This window comes from Ambystoma mexicanum, chromosome 4p (genome assembly GCF_040938575.1).
Source record: "Ambystoma mexicanum isolate Mex_15411 chromosome 4p, UKY_AmexF1_1, whole genome shotgun sequence".
NCBI classification, from domain to species: Eukaryota; Metazoa; Chordata; class Amphibia; order Caudata; family Ambystomatidae; genus Ambystoma; species Ambystoma mexicanum.
In genome coordinates, this window is record NC_090927.1 from 491,604,057 (window position 1) to 491,625,105 (window position 21,049).

Consider the following 21,049-nt stretch of genomic DNA (forward strand, 5'->3'; position numbering starts at 1 on the left):
CCCCACACATGTCTCCCATCACCCCCACCCCCCAGCAGTGCAGGGGCTCCCTCCACCAGGCCCCCACTCATGTCCCACTGCACCCCCACCCCCCAGCAGTGCAGGCCACCCTCCACCATGCCCCCACACATGTCTCCCACCACCCCCACCCTCCAGCATCCAGGGGCACCCTCCACCAGGCCCCCACTCATGTCTCCCACCACCCCCACCCCCCAGCATCCAGGGGCACCCTCCACCAGGTCCCCACACATGTCTCCCATCACCCCCACCCCCCAGCAGTGCAGGGCACCCTCCACCAGGCCCCCACTCATGTCTCCCACCACCCCCACGCCCCAGCAGTGCAGGGCACCCTCCACCAGGCCCCCACACATGTCTCCCATCACCCCCACCCCCCAGCAGTGCAGGGGCATCCTCCACCAGGCCCCCACACATGTCTCCCATCACCCCCACCCCCCAGCAGTGCAGGGCACCTTCCACCAGACCCCCACTCATGTCCCCCTGCACCCCCACCCCCCAGCATCCAGGGGCACCCTCCACCAGGCCCCCACTCATGTCTCCCAGCCAACATGTCATTACAATCTAGATCCCTGGCCCTTATGGTCAGCCTCCAATTGCAAGTTTGGAAATGAACACATATCCCTCACATACACCCAATGGGTGTCAGTGAATGTCAAAACCCATATTATGAGATTCATGAAACCAATGAGATGATACTACACATTGAAGTTTGAAGAAAAAATATGTATTAAAAGCAACATAAATTAAATCAAAAATAAACAAACAATAATGGAAATTTAAAAAAAATAAACCAGCAGGTCCGTGAAATAATGCAAAACCACAAATCATAATCCAAAGGAAAGGTGTCCAAAGTCACAGTCCACAAAAGTAAATCCAATGGGAAATTAAAATCGAAAACCATTGCTCCATGGGTAAATCATAAAAAAAAAATGAAAATCCAAAAGTCAACTATATACAGATAAACAATCCAGGGTCCATGATCCCAACCGAAGAAATGAAACCTATCTAATAATACTACCTAAAAAAAAAATATATATACAAAAATGTGGCCCATTGTCCAAAAGGTCAAAAAAAAATGTAAAACCAAAGGAAACCTAACACTAACTACAGAACTATTTACAAGTCCTACCCTACTAGTACGTCCACAATAAGATGGTTTGTACTAGTTCTGTTAGTAAATTTAGGTCTAGTAAAGCCAATGGTGACTTTACATGCCCGGGGAGACGTAGTCAGTCCCCGGGTATGGAGTCTATGATGGAGGTCCGCTAGGACGCCCCAGTGTTACGGCATGGAGGGTGCGGTGTAACACACATAGAAAAACATATGAAACCCTATGGAGTAAAAGACCCCATAGTCCATAGAACACATTGACATTCAGAGGAATTACACACATTCATGTCCAAGAGTGGGAGAAAAAGAGTCTGACTCTTAGCAGGATGGAAAAAAACTAACTCCGGAAATCCAGCAAAGCTGCTGGGGGACTCACTAGGTTAGGAAATTCAGCCTAAACAGAGAATTCTCCCTAACACTCGCCCCCCCCCCCCCCAGACTAAGGGACAGGAGGATTTAATCCACTCCTGGATGAATCTCATACCTCTAGTCGATGACATACATCCTAGAGAGACCATCAGCATTTTGGTGGTGACACCCTGACCTGTGCTCAATGGTGAAAGCAAACCCTTGCAGGCAGATCGACCATCTCAATAGTTTTGGGTTTTCCCCTTTCATTTGTATTAACCATCTCAAGGTTTGGTGGTCAGTCTGAATGACAAAAGTAGAACCATACAAGTACAGCCTAAACTTCTTCAGAGCCCACACAATAGCAAAGCACTCTCTTTCGATTGTTGCCCACCTTGTTTCAGGATCCTTCAGCTTGCGGCTGATGGAGCAAACGGGGTGCTCCCTACCTTTCCCATTCAGTTGACTGAGTACGGCACCTATTCCTACATTTGAAGCATCTGTCTGCACAATGAAGTGTTGGCAGTAATCAGGAGCTCTGAGTACTGGGGCTTGGCAAAGAGCCTTTTTCAGGTTTTCAAAAGCCTGATTGCACTCCTCGTTCCATCTAACCTTTTTAGGAAATTTGGGCGAGGAGCTGACATTCAGTGGAGAAGCTAGGGTCCCATAGTTCTCTATGAAATTCCTGTAATACCCAGTGAGGCCTAGGAAGGCTCTCACTTGGGTTTGAGTAGTAGGTGTTGTCCAATTTTGCACAGCTTCAATCTTACTGAGCAAAGGCCTTATTTCTCCACCTCCTACCTCATGTCCAAGATAAACTACCTTACTCTGTCCAATTTGGCATTTACTTGCCTTTATGGTCAGATTGGCTCGTCCAAGAGCCTGCAAAACATCTCTCAGGTGGGTTACATGTTCTTCCCAGGAATTGCTGAACACCGCTATGTCATTCAAGTATGCCATGCAGAAGTCCTCCATCCCGTTCAGAACCTGATTTACCATCCGTTGAAACGAAGCAGGTGCATTCTTCAATCCGAAAGGCATTACCTTAAACTGGTATAAGCCAACTGGGGTAGAAAATGCAGTTTTCTCCTTGGCATGGTCTGCCAGGGCTATTTGCCAATAGCCTGACGTCAAGTCAAATGTGCTGAGGAACTTGGCGGTGCCAAGTTTATCCACCAACTCATCTGTTCTTGGCAGAGGGTGGGCATCAGTCTTGGTGACTGCATTCAGAGCTCTATAATCCACGCAGAATCTAAGCTCTTTAGATCCAGCCTTTGGTACCAACACAACTGGGCTAGACCATGGACTAGTAGAGGGCTCTATTACCCCGAGATCAAGCATCTTGCTGACCTTACCTTTGATGTGGGTTTGTACGTTTTCTGACATTCTGTATCCTCTGCTTTTGACTGGCAGACAGTCACCAGTGAGTATGTCGTGCTGGCCCCAAGGGGTCAAGCCTGGTGAAAGCGAGAACAGAGAGGCAAACTGATTCAACATGGATTTGCACTCTTCTTGTTGCTCGGGTGTCAGATTAGAAGAGAGATATACTCCAATTTTTTCATCCAAAGGTAAGCCTCTGAGGAGATCCGGAAGAGCTTCACTCTCGTCTTCTTCCTCGGATGATGCTAGAAGCAACGCTCCTACATCAGGTCGTGAGACATACGCTTTGAGTCAGTTGGTGTGTAAGACTGTCAGAGCCTCCTTGGGATTGCCCAAGTCCACCAGATAGTTGACCTCTCCGAGTTTACCCACCACTCTGAAGGGTCCCATCCATTTGTCTTGCAAGGCCCTCTGCCTTGTTGGGATCATAACGAGAACGAGCTGGTCTTGAGCGAACTCAACCATGTTAGCCTTTTGATCGTGCCAGTGCTTGATCAATGTTTGTCCAGCTTTCAAGTTATCGCTTGCTTCTGTCATCATGTGCGACATTCTCCTCCGGAGACCTATCACGTAGTCAGTCACCCTGACTGGCTTGGGGGAAGGAGCACTCTCCAACCCCTCCTTAATCAGGGCCAATGGACCTCTGATGGGATGACCATAGAGAAGTTCGAAGGGAGAATAACCTACTCCCTCCTGAGGGACTTCTCTATAAGCAAAGAGAAGGCATGGCAGTAGAAGGTCCCACTTATGCTTAAGGGGTTCCTCTAAAGCACCTATCATGCTCTTCATGGTTCGGTTGAACCGTTCTACGAACCCATTGGTTTGTGGGTGGTAAGCTGTTGAGAACTTGTAAGAAACGCCACAGGTTTTCCACATGGCTTTCATGTAGTGGGACATAAAGTTTGACCCCCTGTCAGAGATTACTTACTTAGGATACCCGACCCTGGTAAAAATACCAAGGAGGGCCTTAGCCACAGCCGGAGCTGTAACAGTCCTCATAGGAATTGCCTCAGGATACCTAGTAGCATGGTCTACTACAACACGTATAAACGTGTTGCCTGAGGAGGTTGGAGGATCAAGGGGACCAACAATGTCAATCCCTACTCTCTCAAACGGGACTCCCACGACTGGGAGAGGCACTAAAGTTGCCACATTCTTGGAGCCAACCTTACCAGAGGTCTGGTAGGTGTGGCAGCTCCTGCAGTGTTTTTCTACTTTGGCCCCCATCTTTGGCCAATAGAAGTAGAGAGATAGCCTTTCCTTAGTCTTTTTGAAACTCAAGTGACCAGCCAAAGGAATCTCGTGGGCAAACTGCAAGAACTGTGGTCTGTTCTCTTGGGGTACTACAAGCCGCTTGTCGTCTCCAGGTGCAGACTCGGTCGGTTCACTGTAGAAGAGGCCATCTTCCCAGTGCAACCTGTATTTCCCAGGCTCTTGCCCTTCAGCCTGAGCTTCGGCCTGGTGGCGAAGACCTTCCAGAGTTGGACATTCTCTCTGTCCCTTACTGAAGTCTGCCCTGCTGGGTCCACCTTCTGCCAGTAAAGACTGCAGCTCAGGATGGTCAACAGGATCCAGATCTCCAATGAGTTCCTGGCCTTCCATTAGCTCTTCCTCAGATTCTAATTCTACCACACAGGGTTGTACCTCCCGCTCAGCCTCAGCTGGAGGTGGAGTTACGGGTGTAACGTTGGACAACCGCGGGGAAGTCCTCGTTGGCTGCACTGAAATGTTGGCTGCTGGTTTCGGGGTAGAAGTTTTAGGTTTCCCTTTTGCTTCTGGTTTCTTCGAGACAGCTGCCGACAATTCCAGTGGAGCAGGAGTGATTTCTTTCTTCATCATCTCCTGGAGAGTACCGGGCATGGTCCTCTCTCTTGCGGGTCTGGTTAGCTCCTGTAACCGTTTACTAGGAGGTCTGGGAGTATGCGATACAACTCCGAGAGTTTTCAAATCGTTACCCAACAGTACGCGTCCTGGTACCTCACTCTGTATGCTGACAGGTATCTTCACAGTCATGTCGTTACACTGGATGAGAACTGGTGATTGGGGAAGCATCTGCACAGGCCCTCCAGCTAACTTGGTGAGGCGTTTGGGTGCCTTAGCAACATCCTCAGCCTGAAAAAATGATTTATCCACCACAGTTATGCTGGCCCCAGTGTCCCTAATGGCAGGAGTCTCCTGACCATTCACCTGGACACTATCCTTATAATACTCTTTAGTATTATCGGGGATAGAATTATAGACATCTAAATTCTGTTGTTCCCACAACCCCAGAGATATTAAAGAAACGCTGGCTGAAACTCCAATGGGTTCATCAGCTAGCAGTAGAAAGTTTCCACTTGCCATTTGGACTTCCTCCTCTGGAGCGAAGGCTAAGGAGACAAGCTGGACCCCTGAAGGTTTACCCTTACATCTGGGATCTCCTTTCACGTGGTCAGTCGAGCCACAAACAAAGCATTTACCGAATGCTTTTTGGAATGGTGGCTTGTTCTGGCCTCCTTCCGGTTTGGCACCAGAAGACACACTATTCTGCTGCGGTTTTCCTTGTGGCTTACCCTTCTGGTTTTGTTTGGGGCCCTCTTTGGAATTTGAGTTATTCGAATTCTCTTTTGAGTCCTTTTTAGGCTGTTTTCCCTCACCCTTTTTCTGAGTTGCCCCAGAATCCTTATGAGTAGCCCTGTTGGCAACCCATAAATCAGCAGCCTTAGCCAGCTTCCGGGAATCCAATTCCTTTGAATCAGCCAAGTGCTGTCTGAGCTCGGGGGAACAGGCATCATAAATCGACTCCAACATAAAAAGATTCTTCATACCCTTATAAGTGTTCACTTTGTAACCCTTAATCCATCCCTCTAAGTTTTTCAACCCTTCACTCACCCAGGTAGCCCAAGGGGTACCGTCATGCTTTTTGAGGGTTCTAAACCTCTTAAGATACTGGGAAGGGGTCTTCCCGAATCTAGCTATCAAGGCTAGTTTCACACTTTCGTAATCCGTCTTATCCGCCTCCCCCAATTCCATTACCACATCAGTCGCAACAGGAGGGAGCCTAGAGAACAACCAGGGAAGTAAATCGTTCCCGGTGATGTTGTGGAGCCCATGATTGTACTCAAACAGTTTTAACCAATCCAATACATCCAATCTCGGTTCATACATACCCACTAATTCCTTCGGCATCCGGGGTCTTTTGGGACTGGAGCTCCTAGAGGAACCAGAGGAGAGAGAAGCATTTTCCATAGACAACTTTTTCATCTCTAACTCGTGATTAAGTTCTATTTCCCTGAGTCTTAACTCAGTTTGCTTCTGCTCAGCCTGGGCATTCATCCGTCTGAACTCGAGCTCCTGGTTTCGTTCAGATTGAGCCAAGAACCGTTTGTATTCTAATTCGCGCTTTATTTTTTCAAGTTCAAAATAAGCAGGGTTACATGTGGGACCAGGTATGGGCCCCGTAGGTACAGCTGGTAAGGCAGGTAGAGGAGCAGGGGAGACAGTTTCGTTAGCCTCTCCTTCCTCTTCAGCCTCTTTATCGCTATCATCAGAATTATGATTTAGATCAACACCATCACTGTTATCTACATCCGCTGGGGAAATTGGTTCCTCTGAACCAGTACCCAGACTTTGGTTCGCCAGAAATCTCTCTATTAGTTCTAACTTCTTGCCTCTTACAGAAAGATTCTCTTGCCTACAGAGAGCTCGCAAACTCTCAGTATTTTCACCTGACAAGGACTCTTGACTGTAAGTTTCCATAGTAGACATGTTTTTTGAAAGTTGCTTTTTAGTGCTAAGCTTTGTGGTTAGTTATCCTAAAGTGTCGAAAAGCACTCTAAACTGTATACTCGATACAAACCCCACCGCTGTACACCAGTGTTAGGCGGAAACCTGTGCAGTTCCCTTTGGGACCACTGCAAAAGATTTAGGACTACAGGTGTTTGGTAGCAGTCTGTACCACACAGATTCACTTGGTAGCTGTGGCTGAGCGGTCAGACTTCCCTCAAGAAGAGTTAGGCAGTATGTGGAGTATACAACATAGGGCAATTCTACACCGTAAGACAAGCAAACACGCAACAAGGCTTCAGTGTAAAGATATAAAGGTATTTATTTATAACGACACATCTATAGAAAACACTCTGGCACTATCACGGCAAACACTTCAACTACAATTACTCTACGAAGGAAACAGATCAATCCCCCTAACAATAGTTCGACAAGTCTAGGTTCTACCAGCATCACTTATTTGCAGACAGAGGTGTATGCTTCAACCTAGATGGCATTCTAGTATTCGTTAGAACGGGAGAGAAAAATAAGCAGGTTAGGAAATCAACACAGTTCAATACTTCATGGACAAATGCAAGGCAAGAAGACAAGAACCACGATAGATCAGAAAGTTCAGAGGCCAGGCCCACTTGGAGAGAGGCAAGGTGATATGTCCCAAAAAGTCTCTTAGTGGAAATGCGTTTGAGTCTTTGTAGCAAATTGTTATCGGAAGATTGGACCAGTTCAGAACAACACGCTAGAGAAAGCTTGGAGGCGACCCTATGGAGAGGCGAGGATTAAGACACCTCACTCTATACGGCAACAAGGGAAGCCAGGCGGACACAGTACCTTGATTGTTGAGAGACAGCTCCGGCGGGGGCAGTTGTTCCTGGTGGTGGATGCACGTCCGGTCTTTGCCAAGAGAAGAGATGATCTCGTCGTCGAAGGAAAGTTGAAGATCGTTGCACCACCAGGGAAGAGACCAGCCGCGGAGTGCTCCGTCACAAGGCACCACCTTTTAGTCGCGGTACAGGGGTAGTGGCTATCCGGTTGCCGAGGTGCTCTGCACGGGCAATTCGACCACTGCGTCCTGAGGTGAAGAAAAAGCAAAGGGGACTGGTTGTTCCCACCAGTCAGGGGAAGAGACTCTCCGGCAGGGAGATCTCCTCTGTCGCCGGGAAGTGGTGAGTCGGTTCAGCAGGGCTTTACCGGAGGTGTCGTCGTTGCAGGTCGGCTCAGCATTACCCTCGTCGGATTCTTAGGTCCTGTGGCGACTTCTTAAAATCCAGTCCCAAAAGCCCTGCTTTTATGCAGAAAACCCCCATTCATTCAGCCTAGCTGTCAATCAAAACACGCTAAGTGGTGAGCGGGGAAGCTCACCACTTGGGCCAATCACACCAGAGTGCGACCGGAGTTGGCAAGGCAACTCGGTCCAGGGTGCCTAAACCCCCTCCCACGCCCCTGTGGTAACCCAGACAGAATGGCACCATTTTGGAGGGTCTCTGTACAGAAGCCTGCCAAAAGTGGAACAAAGGGCTCGACCTTTGGTTTAGGAGTCACAGAGACGAACACAGACGCCAGTTCTGGCAGAAAATACCATCCGATAGACTTATTTAAGATAAGTAGATCGGAGGTATGTTAGAGATTAACGAGAAACAGTATCAATCTCCAAAAATGGGAAGAATCCCATAGGGGTATAATCGGGGTCGAACATAACAAGTAGTTTCCACTGCCACCAGCCAAAACTCGACGAGGGGGGACGGGACAGTGCCCCCTCGAATAACAGACCTAGGAGTAATCAAATTACCCCTACTAGTATGTCCACAATAAGATGGTTTGTACTAGTTCTGTTAGTAAATTTAGGTCTAGTAAAGCCAATGGTGACTTTACATGCCCGGGGAGACAGTAGTCAGTCCCCGGGTATGGAGTCTATGATGGAGGTCCGCTAGGACGCCCCAGTGTTACGGCACGGAGGGTGCGGTGTAACACACATAGCAAAACATATGAGACCCTATGGAGTAAAAGACCCCATAGTCCATAGAACACATTGACATTCAAAGGAATTACACACATTCATGTCCAAGAGTGGGAGAAAAAGAGTCTCACTCTTGGCAGGATGGAAAAAAACAAACTCCAGAAATCCAGCAAAGCTGCTGGGGGACTCACTAGGTTAGGAAATTCAGCCTAAACAGAGAATTCTCCCTAACAACCGCATGGGAGCAATCCATATACGGTATGGCAACCCAACAGGCAGCATCATCAGAGATGATGGCTCAGGCCATGGATAGGGTGGCCACTTCCATTGTCCCCCCCGAAAGGCTGATGGAGCGACTACAGCAGGCAACAGAATCCATCTGCCAGTCACACAGGGAGGACATGTTGGCGTCCGACAGGGACAGGCGGGCGGCACTGGCGACTCTGTGGGAAGCCCTTTCCATAGAGTCCCAGGGCCACAGGGAAGCCCTGAGGGTGGAACTCCTTCACCTCAGGATGACTCTTGTTGTGCTTGAGGCTTCAACAAACAGAAGGACAGAACAGCAGCTGGAGCGTCTCACACGTACGCTCTCAGCTGAGATGCAGGCAACTAGGGCGGAGGTCCGGGCATCCCGTGAGTTGTTGCATGTGGACCTACGCACAATAATCCTCCAGAACGAGACCTACCACACCCGCATGCTTGCTGCCATGGAGGAACAGACTAGAGCTTTGCGTGGGCTGCCTCCCATAGTGCCACCACCTCCTGATGCAGCTGCAGAGGGTGAGGAGAGCGACAGCAGTGATTCTCTCACAATAGGGTAGCCGTGCAGGCCATGAGCCCATGGAGGTGTTTTTTTTTCCGCAAGATCCACACAAGTGGGTTTTGGTGTGCACCCTGTCCCCGGACCTCCTGGGTGGCCTCCCCCACCCCCCCCCCGGGCCCATTAATGGCCATTTTTGATTTTGTTTTTTAATGTATTTATTTATTTATTTAAATAATGAATTGGTTGTCATGAATTTGGTTCAGATGCTTGGGTTTGTGTGACACACACCCCTCCTGCTTCCCGTTTTCATGGGCTTGCAAAGGGTGTGCCCAAGTGACATTGACGTACATGGTGACGTTGGACTCCCATTCGATGTGTGGGCAGTCTGTAGTCAATACTGTGTATACATTCATAGTGCATATTGTTGTTGTATTGTACACTGCATGGTGTATTGATATGTGCCTCTGCATCCATCTCATCCTACTAATTTACAGGTCCATTTCTCAAGGCGGTCCACCTTGGAACTGGAGTCCATGTTGTAAGCAGTGCACCTACACTCTTGCGTGGCGCTAACACTGTATACTTGAAAGTGTTCGAAGTGCTGGCATCATCAGGTAGTGAGGCTACCAATTTTTTAAGTCTGTAATGTCATGTTTAAGGTAGGTTGGAGGTTGTGTAGGTGATTGGTATTCTTGGTAAGTATTTGGTAATGTGTGTTGTAGGTCCTGCATTACTGTGAGCATTTCATGTGTGGCCATGTTTCCATTAGGGACACTGTAGTTGGTGACACTTGGGGCATGTTGTGGGGATTAATTTGTTTGCTCTCACATTGCATGACATGCCATGGTGTGTTGTGTGGCCGTGCCGGGGAGGGGTTGGATGACATGGCACTGTTCTCATGTAGTATTTTGCAAGTGGGTATTCATTTCTGAAGCATGGAAGTGTGTCTTTTGATGACACTGCATTGGTGGTGTTTGTGTAGGTAGGGATGCACATATTGTGACACTTCCACATGAACAATCTCAGGCTGCTATGGTTCTGACAGTTGACTGTACCTTTGTTCGTCATAATTGTCAGGTCGAGTCATCATTGCTTATCAGATGGTATGTGCCAGGGCTGTGTGCACTCCACAGGGGTGTGATTTCTATGTGAAGTAATTAGCCACCAGCTGCGTACGGGCTGCCTCACCCGTGCCCTTTCCCCTCCCATGCGCAGCGGGCGTGCATGTGGTTGGGGATGTGGGGGCACCACCATGCCCACAGCCAGGCCCCGGCGTGTTGCAACATTGTGCAGGACACATGCTGCCACTATGATCCTGCACACTACTGGGGGCGCATATAACAGCTGCCCACCAGAACGGTCAAGGGAGCGAAAGCGTGACTTGAACACTCCGAATGTGCGCTCCACTATGCCCCGGGTTGCAATATGGGCTGTGTTGTATCTTACCTCGAGAGACGTGATGGGGTTCCGAATTGGTGTCATCATGTGGGTGCTAAGAGGCTAGGCACAGTCCCCTGGTGAGGAGGTGATGGGTATCATTAGTGGGGTAGTGACATAACACTGCATCTGACATGCATGCATGTGCAGTGGTATTCATACTCACCAAGCAGCCATGTATCGCCATGCCGCCCAGCTTCTTGGTCACGGCTTAGGGTAGACATTCGGTAAATGAAGCTGTCGTGGGTGGACCCTGGATATTTGGCACATACTGAGGTGATGATTCCCTTGGCATTACATAATACCTGCACGTTGATGGAATGCCAGTGCTTGCAGTTCCTATAGATGTGCTCAGATGCCCTGGGGGGACGTAGTGCCACATGGGTGCAGTCAATGGCACCTAGCACTTTGGGGAATTGTGCCACACCGTAGAAATCAAGGGCGGCAGCCTGCCTTTCTGCAGGTGTCCTGGGCAGGTATATGTGCCTGCGGACTGATGGGCGTGCAGTGATGATGTTCAAGACCTGGTGTAGGCAGCGTGACTGCATGGCCTGTGACACCCCACCCACTATGGCACTTGTCTGCTGAAATGATCCTGTGGCCAAGAAGTGCAGTACATTGAGGACCTTCTCCAGGGGGCTGAGTGCTTGGGAGCACAGGGTGGGTGATGTGAGGTCATCCTCCCACTCACTGACCAGGTCCAGTAGTATGTGTAGTGGAAACCTGTACCTCCCATACACCTGGTCATCAGGCATCCGAAAAAGGCTGGTTCTGGGAGTGAAAATTCGGACCCTCACTATCCTCCTCCTCCTTTGGTAACCCACGGCCACTGCTGCTAGGAACGGTATATTCATCCTGGCGTCTGAGCTTGTTTGTTGCTTGCGCGCACTTTTATGCTGCACGGGTCGACGTACGCCTGCTTCATGTTGGCGTACGTGTTTCAGGATTGGCCCATTTATTTTTCGGCGCGTTGTAGGCGACCGTGTGAATCTTCCCGCCCACCCCAGGAATACACGTAACACGCTCTCCCAGGCCCAGTCGCGAGTAAATATTCCCGCCCACCCCTGGAATACACGTACCCCACTCTCACAGGCCCAGTCGCGTGTGGAAGTTCACGCGTACACCGAAATACACGTATCCTGCAAAATCGCGTGTGAAACTTCACACGCACCCCGAAATACACGTACCCAGGGCAATCGCGTGTGTAACTTCCCGCGAACCCCGTAATACACGTAGCCTGGAAGTGTGGAAGTTCACGCAGAACCATGATACACGTACCCTGATGGTATCGCATGGGAGACTACCCGCGCACCCCAGGAATACACGTACCCAGGCAAATCGCGCGGCTGGGGGTTGGGGGTGCTGGGAGACATGAGTGGGGGCCTGGTGGAGGGTGCCCCTGGATGCTGGGGGGTGGGGGTGGTAGGAGACATGAGTTGGGGCCTGGTGGAGGGTGCCCTGCACTGCTGGGGGTGGGGGTGGTGCTAGACATGAGTGGGGGCCTGGTGGAGGGTGCCCCTGGATGCTGGTGGGTGAGGGACATGAGTGGGGGCCTGGTGGAGGGTGCCCCTGGGTGCTGGGGGGTGGGGGTGCAGGGGGACATGAGTGGGGGCCTGGTGGAGGGTGCCCCTGCACTGCTGGGGGGTGGGGGTGCTGGGGGACATGCGAGGGGGCCTGGTGGAGGGTGCCCCTGCACTGCTGGGGGGTGGCGGGAGACATGAGTGGGGGCCTGGTGGAGGCTGCCCCTGCACTGCTGGGGGTGGGGGTGATGGGAGACATGTGTGGGGGCCTGGTGGAGGGTGCCCTGCACTGCTAGGGGGTGGGGGTGATGGGAGACATGAGTGGGGGCCTGGTGGAGGGTGCCCTACACTGCTGGGGGTTGGGGGTGGTGGGAGACATGAGTGGGGGCCTGGTGGAGGGTGCCCCTGGATGCTGGTGGGTGGGGGTGATAGGAGACATGAGTGGGGGGCTGGTGGAGGCTGCCCCTGCACTGCTGGGGGGTGGGGGTGATGGGAGACATGAGTGGGGGCCTGGTGGAGGGTGCCCTGCACTGCTGGGGGGTGGGGGTGATGGGAGACTTGAGTGGGGGCCTGGTGGAGGGTGCCCTGCACTGCTGGGGAGTGGGGGTGGTGGGAGACATGAGTGGGGGCCTGGTGGAGGGTGCCCCTGGATGCTGGGGGTGGGGGTGCAGGGGGACATGACTGGGGGCCTGGTGGAGGGTGCCCTGCACTGCTGGGGGGTGGGGGTGATGGGAGACATGAGTGGGGGCCTGGTGGAGGGTGCCCCTGGATGCTGGGGGGTGGGGGTGGTGGGAGACATAAGTGGGGGCCTGGTGGAGGGTGCCCCTGGATGCTGGGGGGTGGGGGTGCAGGGAGACATGAGTTGGACATGAGTGGGGGCCTGGTGGAGGGTGCCCTGCACTGCTGGGGGGTGGGGGTGGTGGGAGACATGAGTGGGGACCTGGTGGAGGGTGCCCTGCACTGCTGGGGGGTGGGGTGGTGGGAGACATGAGTGGGGGCCTGGTGGAGGGTGCCCCTGGATGCTGGTGGGTGGGGGTGATGGGGGACATGAGTTGGGGCCTGGTGGAGGCTGCCCCTGCACTGCTGGGGGGTGGGGGTGATGGGAGACATGTGTGGGGCCCTGGTGGAGGGTGCCCTGCACTGCTGGGGGGTGGGGGTGGTGGGGGACATGATTGGGGGCCTGGTGGAGGGTGCCCCTGGATGCTGGTGGGTGGGGGTGCTGGGGGACATGAGTTGGACATGAGTGGGGGCCTGGTGGAGGGTGCCCCTGGATGCTGGGGGGTGGGGGTGCAGGGGGACATGAGTGGGGGCCTGGTGGAGGGTGCCCTGCACTGCTAGGGGTTGGGGGTGATGGGAGACATGAGTGGGGGCCTGGTGGAGGGTGCCCCTGCACTGCTGGGGGGTGGGGGTGATGGGAGACATGAGTGGGGGCCTGGTGGAGGGTGCCTTGCACTGCTGGGGGGTGGGGGTGATGGGAGACATGAGTGGGGGCCTGGTGGAGGGTGCCCCTGGATGCTGGGGGGTGGGGGTGGTGGGAGACATGAGTGGGGGCCTGGTGGAGGGTGCCCCTGGATGGTGGGGGGTGGGGGTGCAGGGAGACATGAGTTGGACATGAGTGGGGGCCTGGTGGAGGGTGCCCTGCACTGCCTGGGGGTGGGGGTGGTGGGAGACATAAGTGGGGGCCTGGTGGAGGGTGCCCCTGGATGCTGGTGGGTGGGGGTGCTGGGGGACATGAGTTGGACATGAGTGGGGGCCTGGTGGAGGGTGCCCCTGGATGCTGGGGGGTGGGGGTGCAGGGGGACATGAGTGGGGGCCTACTGAAGGGTGCCCCTGCACTGCTGGGGGGTGGGGGTGATGGGAGACATGAGTGGGGGCCTGGTGGAGGGTGCCCTGCACTGCTGGGGGGTGGGGGTGGTGGGAGACATGAGTGGGGGCCTGGTGGAGGGGGCCCCTGGATGCTGGTGGGTGGGGGTGCTGGGGGACATGAGTTGGACATGAGTGGGGGCCTGGTGGAGGGTGCCCCTGGATGCTGGGGGGTGGGAGTGCAGGGGGACATGAGTGGGGGCCTGGTGGTGGGTGCCCCTGCACTGCTGGGGGGTGGGGGTGATGGGAGACATGAGTGAGGGCCTGGTGGAGGGTGCCCTGCACTGCTGGGGGGTGGGGGTGATGGGAGACATGAGTGGGGGCCTGGTGGAGGGTGCCCCTAGATGCTGGTGGGTGGGGGTGGTGGGAGACATGAGTGGGGGCCTGGTGGAGGGTGGCCCTGGATGCTGGGGGGTGGGGGTGCAAGGAGACATGAGTTCGACATGAGTGGGGGCCTGATGGAGGGTGCCCTGCACTGCTAGGGGATGGGGTGGTGGGAGACATGAGTGGGGGCCTGGTGGAGGGTGCCCCTGGATGCTGGTGGGTGGGGGTGCTGGGGGACATGAGTGGGGGCCTGGTGGAGGGTGCCCCTGCACTGCTGGGGGGTGGGGGCGTGGAAGACTGAAGTGCAGGCCTGGTGGAGGGTGCCCCTGGATGCTGGTGGGTGGGGGTGCTGGGGGACATGAGTGGGGGCCTGGTGGAGGGTGCCCCTGGATGCTGGTGGGTGGTGGTGCAGGGGGACATGAGTGAGGGCCTGGTGGAGGGTGCCCCTGGATGCTGGGGGGTGGTGGTGGTGGGAGACATGTGTTGGTGATCAGTAGTGCAAGGTGACATGTGGGTTGGCTGGGGGGCATGGCCATGGTGGATGGGTTGCCTGTGGGACATGAGCAGGGGTGCAGGGTAGTCCCCTGTGGTGTGGGGTGCCTGCAGGGGCCGTGGAGGGTGTAGAGGGAACACCTGGGAGGACCCACACGGCCAAATCACGTGTAGCATTCCCCAGCACCACCGAAATACACGTACCCTGCTGAAATTGCGTGTGAATCTTCCCGCGCACCTCGGAATACACGCACCCAGGCCAATCGCGTGTGGAACTTCCCGCGCACCCGAAGTACACGTACCCAGGCCAATCGCGTGTGGAACTTCCCGCGCATCCCGAAGTACACGTACCCAGGCCAATCGCGTGTGGAACTTTCTGCGCACCCCGAAACACACATACCCAGGCTAATCGCGTGTGGAACTTCCCGTGCACCCCGTAGTACACGTACCCAGGCTAATCGCATGTGGAACTTCCCGCGCACCCCGAAGTACATGTACCCAGGCCAATCGCGTGTGGAACTTCCCGCGCACCCCGAAACACACATACCCAGGCTAATCGCGTGTGGAACTTCCTGCGCACCCCGAAGTACACGTACCCAGGCTAATCGCGTGTGGAACTTCCCACGCACCCCGAAGTACACGTACCCAGGCCAATCGCGTGTGGAACTTCCCGCGCACCCAGAAACACACACAAATGCTATTTTTCACACAGCGGGTGTCCGTGTTTGTCGGTACCCCTTTGCACCTCATTTGTCCTAGAGGGCCACTGTATGGACCATTCATCGTGGCTGTATATGGGTGCTTTTTGTTAGCGCACATTTTGGTGCACATTTATTTCAGGAGCAGGGACGCTACCGCCTGCTTTCTTGTGGCGTACTTGTTTGGCCCTGTGCGCATCTTTCACCGTGCGCTGGTTTGCCCTATTCGATTCCATGAATACGGGTTGTAGGCGAGCGTGTGGGCGTTCCGCGCACTTGCCTCCTGTACTTCCCCCGTGACGCCCATGTTTTCACGCGTTGTTCCCCATTCCGAGTGTTACGCCCCGTGTTCCGCCTACTTTTGTGATGTACGCCGCGCTATGTGCGATTTTGCAGTGGCCGTGGCGCATGCTGTTGGATGACCTGTGCGCCGGCGTGCGCGGCGCACTTTTTCAGCGCACATCCAATGTTTTTCTCGCGCGCGGACATCCATGAATCGATGTGCGCTGGTTTCCTTGCCATTTTCGCACTTGCGCTGCGATTTTCGCACTTTTACTGCGAATCGCACGTTTTGGCACCTCTGCGCGGGAATTTTCGGCACACATTAATTCCATGAATCGACTCTATAGGGTACACCACGGTTCCAAAAGAAAAAGCTGAAAAACTGCCCTAAACATCTGGACCCACCAATTACATGAGTGCTTGAATATTTCTGCTGGTAATATATTTTGGCCAGCGTTCTGGCTTCTTGCTAGATAATTAATCGCTTTACCGATCTTGTCCTCATAGAAAAATGTCATTGCTACTAGACCCCCCCATCCAGAATCAAAGACCCCTGCACAACAGATGTCAATGAATTCTGTCTCGACTTTCACAGTGTTTTTAAACACACCCCGTATTTAGATAAATCCGATCATTACTAAAACAATAAATTAACTAAATTAACATATTATATATAAAATAGGCTTCCATTTCTGACTTGGAGGGTTTGCCTAAGATGGCAGAATTTCAGTCATCTCAAAACACTAGCTACACTAAATTGTCCAGGGCATACACGTCAACAGTGCAAGCAAATAAATAGGATTCAGGATTTTTCAATATATAGTGATAAGGCAGTCTTTTGTATAGTGAGTTATAAGCCGCCTTCATTTGTGGCCCCTGTGAGGCTAGTTGTGCCCAAGTGTTACAACTTTCTAAAACAGAAGCAAGAGCATGGACGAAAGACAGACACAGAGAGAGGCTGAATAAGATGGTAAAACTGATTGAGAGACAGATATAGGGAGAAACAAACAGAGGGAAAGACAGAGAGAGAAAGGGAGAGATCAAGGGAGAGAGAGGGAAGGAGAGGCGCATACAGACATAGCGTGAAAGAGGAAATAAGAGTGACAGAGTGAGGAAGACAGCGTGAGTCAGTGAGTGAGTGAGAGGAGAGGTAGGGGAGGAAGACGGCTAGGGTGGGAGAGAATGTCAGAGATAGACAGAGACAGACTCACACACTCCATCCTTGGATTATAGCCTGCTGTAATGGTGGAAAAAACATGTCTCAAGTGTCCTTGTCATTGAACTGACTGCCCCAGTTCTGCCTTTGACTTAATGCTGGATTATGGGTTGATTTTAAATGTGTTTTTCTTTTTACAAAAAAAATTTCACTGGGGTTCAATTTGTTCAATGCACTATTTTACCTGCACCATTTTACACCTTTTATCTTTACAGTGTATCCCTGCTACTTGACACCAAATCAGCCCCTATTAATAAGTCTTGATAAGGGGGGGTTTCCTGCATCCTCTTGTCCTCACCCTAACCAACACTGCCTGACCCCAACCCACCATCGACCTTTTGGTGGTAATAAATGGTAAGCAAAATTAAACAAAATGTCGACCAGTTGGCGGCCAACCAAAACACATAAACCTGTTGGTGTATTAACACAACTTCCATGCTAAAACATAATGAAGAATTAGGCAAACAATCTAATATTACCGAACATGAAGGCTGCCCTGGACGCACCTCAAATATTAAGTTGTCAGAAGTTACATTTTGTAAGGATGACAAAGAATGTTCATAAACAGCGTTTTAAACAGCGTTTTATTTGTCAAGGAGAACATTACAACTCTGAACATATTGCATTATTTTCTCATTGAAGACATTGCAGGCTACATCTTTATTGAAAGCACAATTGGTTGGTATGATGATTGACTTAAATAACGGTGTTAAGCCTGTTTCAGAGAAGGAAAGCTCGTGACCAGCAGTATTCACATCAACTGTAAAATATAATGAACTTTTAATTAAAGTCTAAAGTTAGAATAAGTGTCTGTAGGAGCAACCTTGCTTTTTGAATAGGACAGCATATTCTTTGGTGCAGTCTTTATATGTCTGTGTTCACATGTCATAGTTAGCATGCATTATCAGGACAGAAGAAGGCACAATTGGCAGGTCTGGCAATTTCATATTCTTCTATCTATGCTTAGTATGGCAGTTTTGCTTTTCTATTGTTTTTGGACTGCTGTCCATTGGTTAATACTATAGATGCAAATCTTTTATCTGTATGGCATTTTCAATCTTTAGGTTTCATGCCTAGTGATCTATTGATGTCTATGGGCCTCATTCTGAGTGTGGCGGTAACCATGTCGGTGCTACCGGAGGATTGCTGCAGGACTCGGAATGAATTTCCAGCACCTGACTTCCCAGTGCCACCAGGCTATTCCAAGTCTAGCAGCCAGAAATGTAGGTGCCGGCAATACCGTTAATCCCCATTCCCAGGGACTCTATGGGTATGGGGACACAGGAGCACTGGCACCATTAACAACGGTGCCGGTGCTCCCATGACAAGTCTGCCTACCATGGCGGCTGCACCCGGCAGGGTCAGACTTGTCGGGCACAGTGGCTACGGCAGGCAGACTTGTAGTTTGCCAGTCCGAAAACAACGTGCCGGTAGGCTTACCGGCACCATTGTTTCCGGACCGGCAAACTTATAATGAGGCCCTATGTCTATGTATTTGCCCTGTGATGTTTGGGTGCCTGTTGTCACCCTTTTTCTATACTGCTAAGTGTTTTATTTAAAATTGGTACTTCTTTGTATCAGTCGCTGTGCTGTTTTATTACAATTCTGTGTTTCTGTCTGGACCATACTTGGTTTTACTTTTTCTTATTACCTTTGATATGACATTAATCCTAATTTCTTCGATGGTGTTTGTATTGTGTCTACTAGGTTTCTTCTTTACTCCTTTTTGTCTCATACTTGCTTTGTTTATACTTGGATTTCTCTTATTTATTTAGTCTTTTTTCCCTTTTGGAATCTGATAAGATTAATCATTCTTTCATACCTGATTCTCAATTTGTGTACACTCATTTTATGAAATGTAGTTAAACCCTTTGGGAAGTCATGTCTGGCAATTGTTTGGTAATACAGAAAAATGTTGTGCAACACGTATCTCATTCTGTGTGGTCAGACATAAATCTACACTTTATTCACATGGATAGACATCATTGGGACTAATTTGTATCAATACAGCTTACTTATGAATATTGCTCATACGAGCCACAACTTCCCACACACATATACCAGTATGAGTTGAACTGTGGAGCAAGACAACTATTTGAACAAACATCATTCCAAACATAATTTAGACTTCGAGGGGTAATGCTGTGTTGGGAGATCCATTGAAAAGTGACGATTTGTGAAGTTTATCATTGGGCAAGCATTCCACACTATTGCTCGTAGTATCAAACAAATATTCCATGATTCCATAGCACAGCGAGTAGAGCGCTCGCTTTGACATCTGTGCAGAGTCTGCTAACGCAGTTTCGAATCCCGGCGGGGGCAAACTCAGCCTTTCATCCTTCGAGGTCGATAAATGAGCACCACACACTGTGGGTAATAATAAGCAGCGCTCAGATACCTGAGGGCTCGTAGCGCTATATAAGTGCCAAGTTATTATTATTATGTGTCCCATTATTTCCTTAGTTTGTGTATTTTGATCAGAAATTGACACGCCCCCTTCTGAGTGACAGCCATATTTTAGGTTTCCAACAAGAGGTCCAGTAATTTTGTTTCAGGTCTACCAGGTCTTCCCTGTGTAGGTGCATACTCCATTTTTGTACTGTGGTTTATGGACTAGAGTGATGCCTCCACCTACTCGTTTAAGCCTGCTCCATATGCACATCTTTCAGAGTATGCAAATTACATGTATTGGTTTGTTTTCTTGACTAGGGTGGCTGTTTATAATACATCGAATGTGTATGGCTGTTGTTAGGGAGAATTTTCTGTTTAGGCTGAATTTCCTAACCTAGTGAGTCCCCCAGCAGCTTTGCTGGATTTCTGGAGTTTGTTTTTTTCCATCCTGCCAAGAGTGAGACTTTTTTCTCCCACTCTTGGACATGAATGTGTGTAATTCCTTTGAATGTCAATGTGTTCTATGGGCTATGGGGTCTTTTACTCCATAGGTTCTCATATGTTTTTCTATGTGTGTTACACCACACCCTACGTGCCGTAACACTGGGGCCTCCTAGCGGACCTCCATCATAGACTCCATACCCGGGGACTGACTACTGTCTCCCCGGGCATGTAAAGTCACCATTGGCTTTACTAGACCTAAATTTACTAACAGAACTAGTACAAACCATCCTATTGTGGACGTGCTAGTAGGGGTAATTCGGTTACTCCTGGGTCTGTTATTCGAGGGGGCACTGTCCCGTCTCCCCTCGTCGAGTTTTGGCTGGTGGCAGTGGAAACTACTTGTTATATTCAACCCCAAATATAACCCTATGGGATTCTTCCCATTGTTGTAGATTAATACCTTTTTCCCGTTAATCTCTAACATACCACCGGTTTACTTATCTTAAATAAGTCTATCGGATGGTATTTTGTGCCAGAACTCGGTTTTTAAAATGGCGTCTGTGTTCGTCTCTGTGACTCCTAAACCAAAGGTTGAGCCCTTTGTTCCACTTTTGGCGGGCTTCTGTACAGAGACCCTCCAAAGTGGTGCCATTCTGTCTGGGTTACCACAGGGGTGTGGGAGGGGGTTTAGGCAACCAGGACTGTGTTGCCTTGCCAACTCCGGTCGCACTCTGGTGTGATTGGCCCAAGTGGTGAGCCTCCCCGCTCACCACTTAGCGTGTTTTGATTGACAGCTAGGCTGAATGAATGGGGGTTTTCTGCATAAAAGCAGGGCTTTTGGGACTGGATCTTCAGAAGTCGCCACAGGACCTAAGAATCCGATGAGGGTAAAGCTGAGCCGACCTGCAACGACGACACCTCCGGTGGAGCCCTGCGGAACCGACTCACCACTTCCCGACGACAGAGGAGATCTCCTTGCCACAGAGTCTCTTCCCCTGACTGGTGGGAACAACCAGTCCCCTTTGCTTTTTCTTCGCTCCAGGA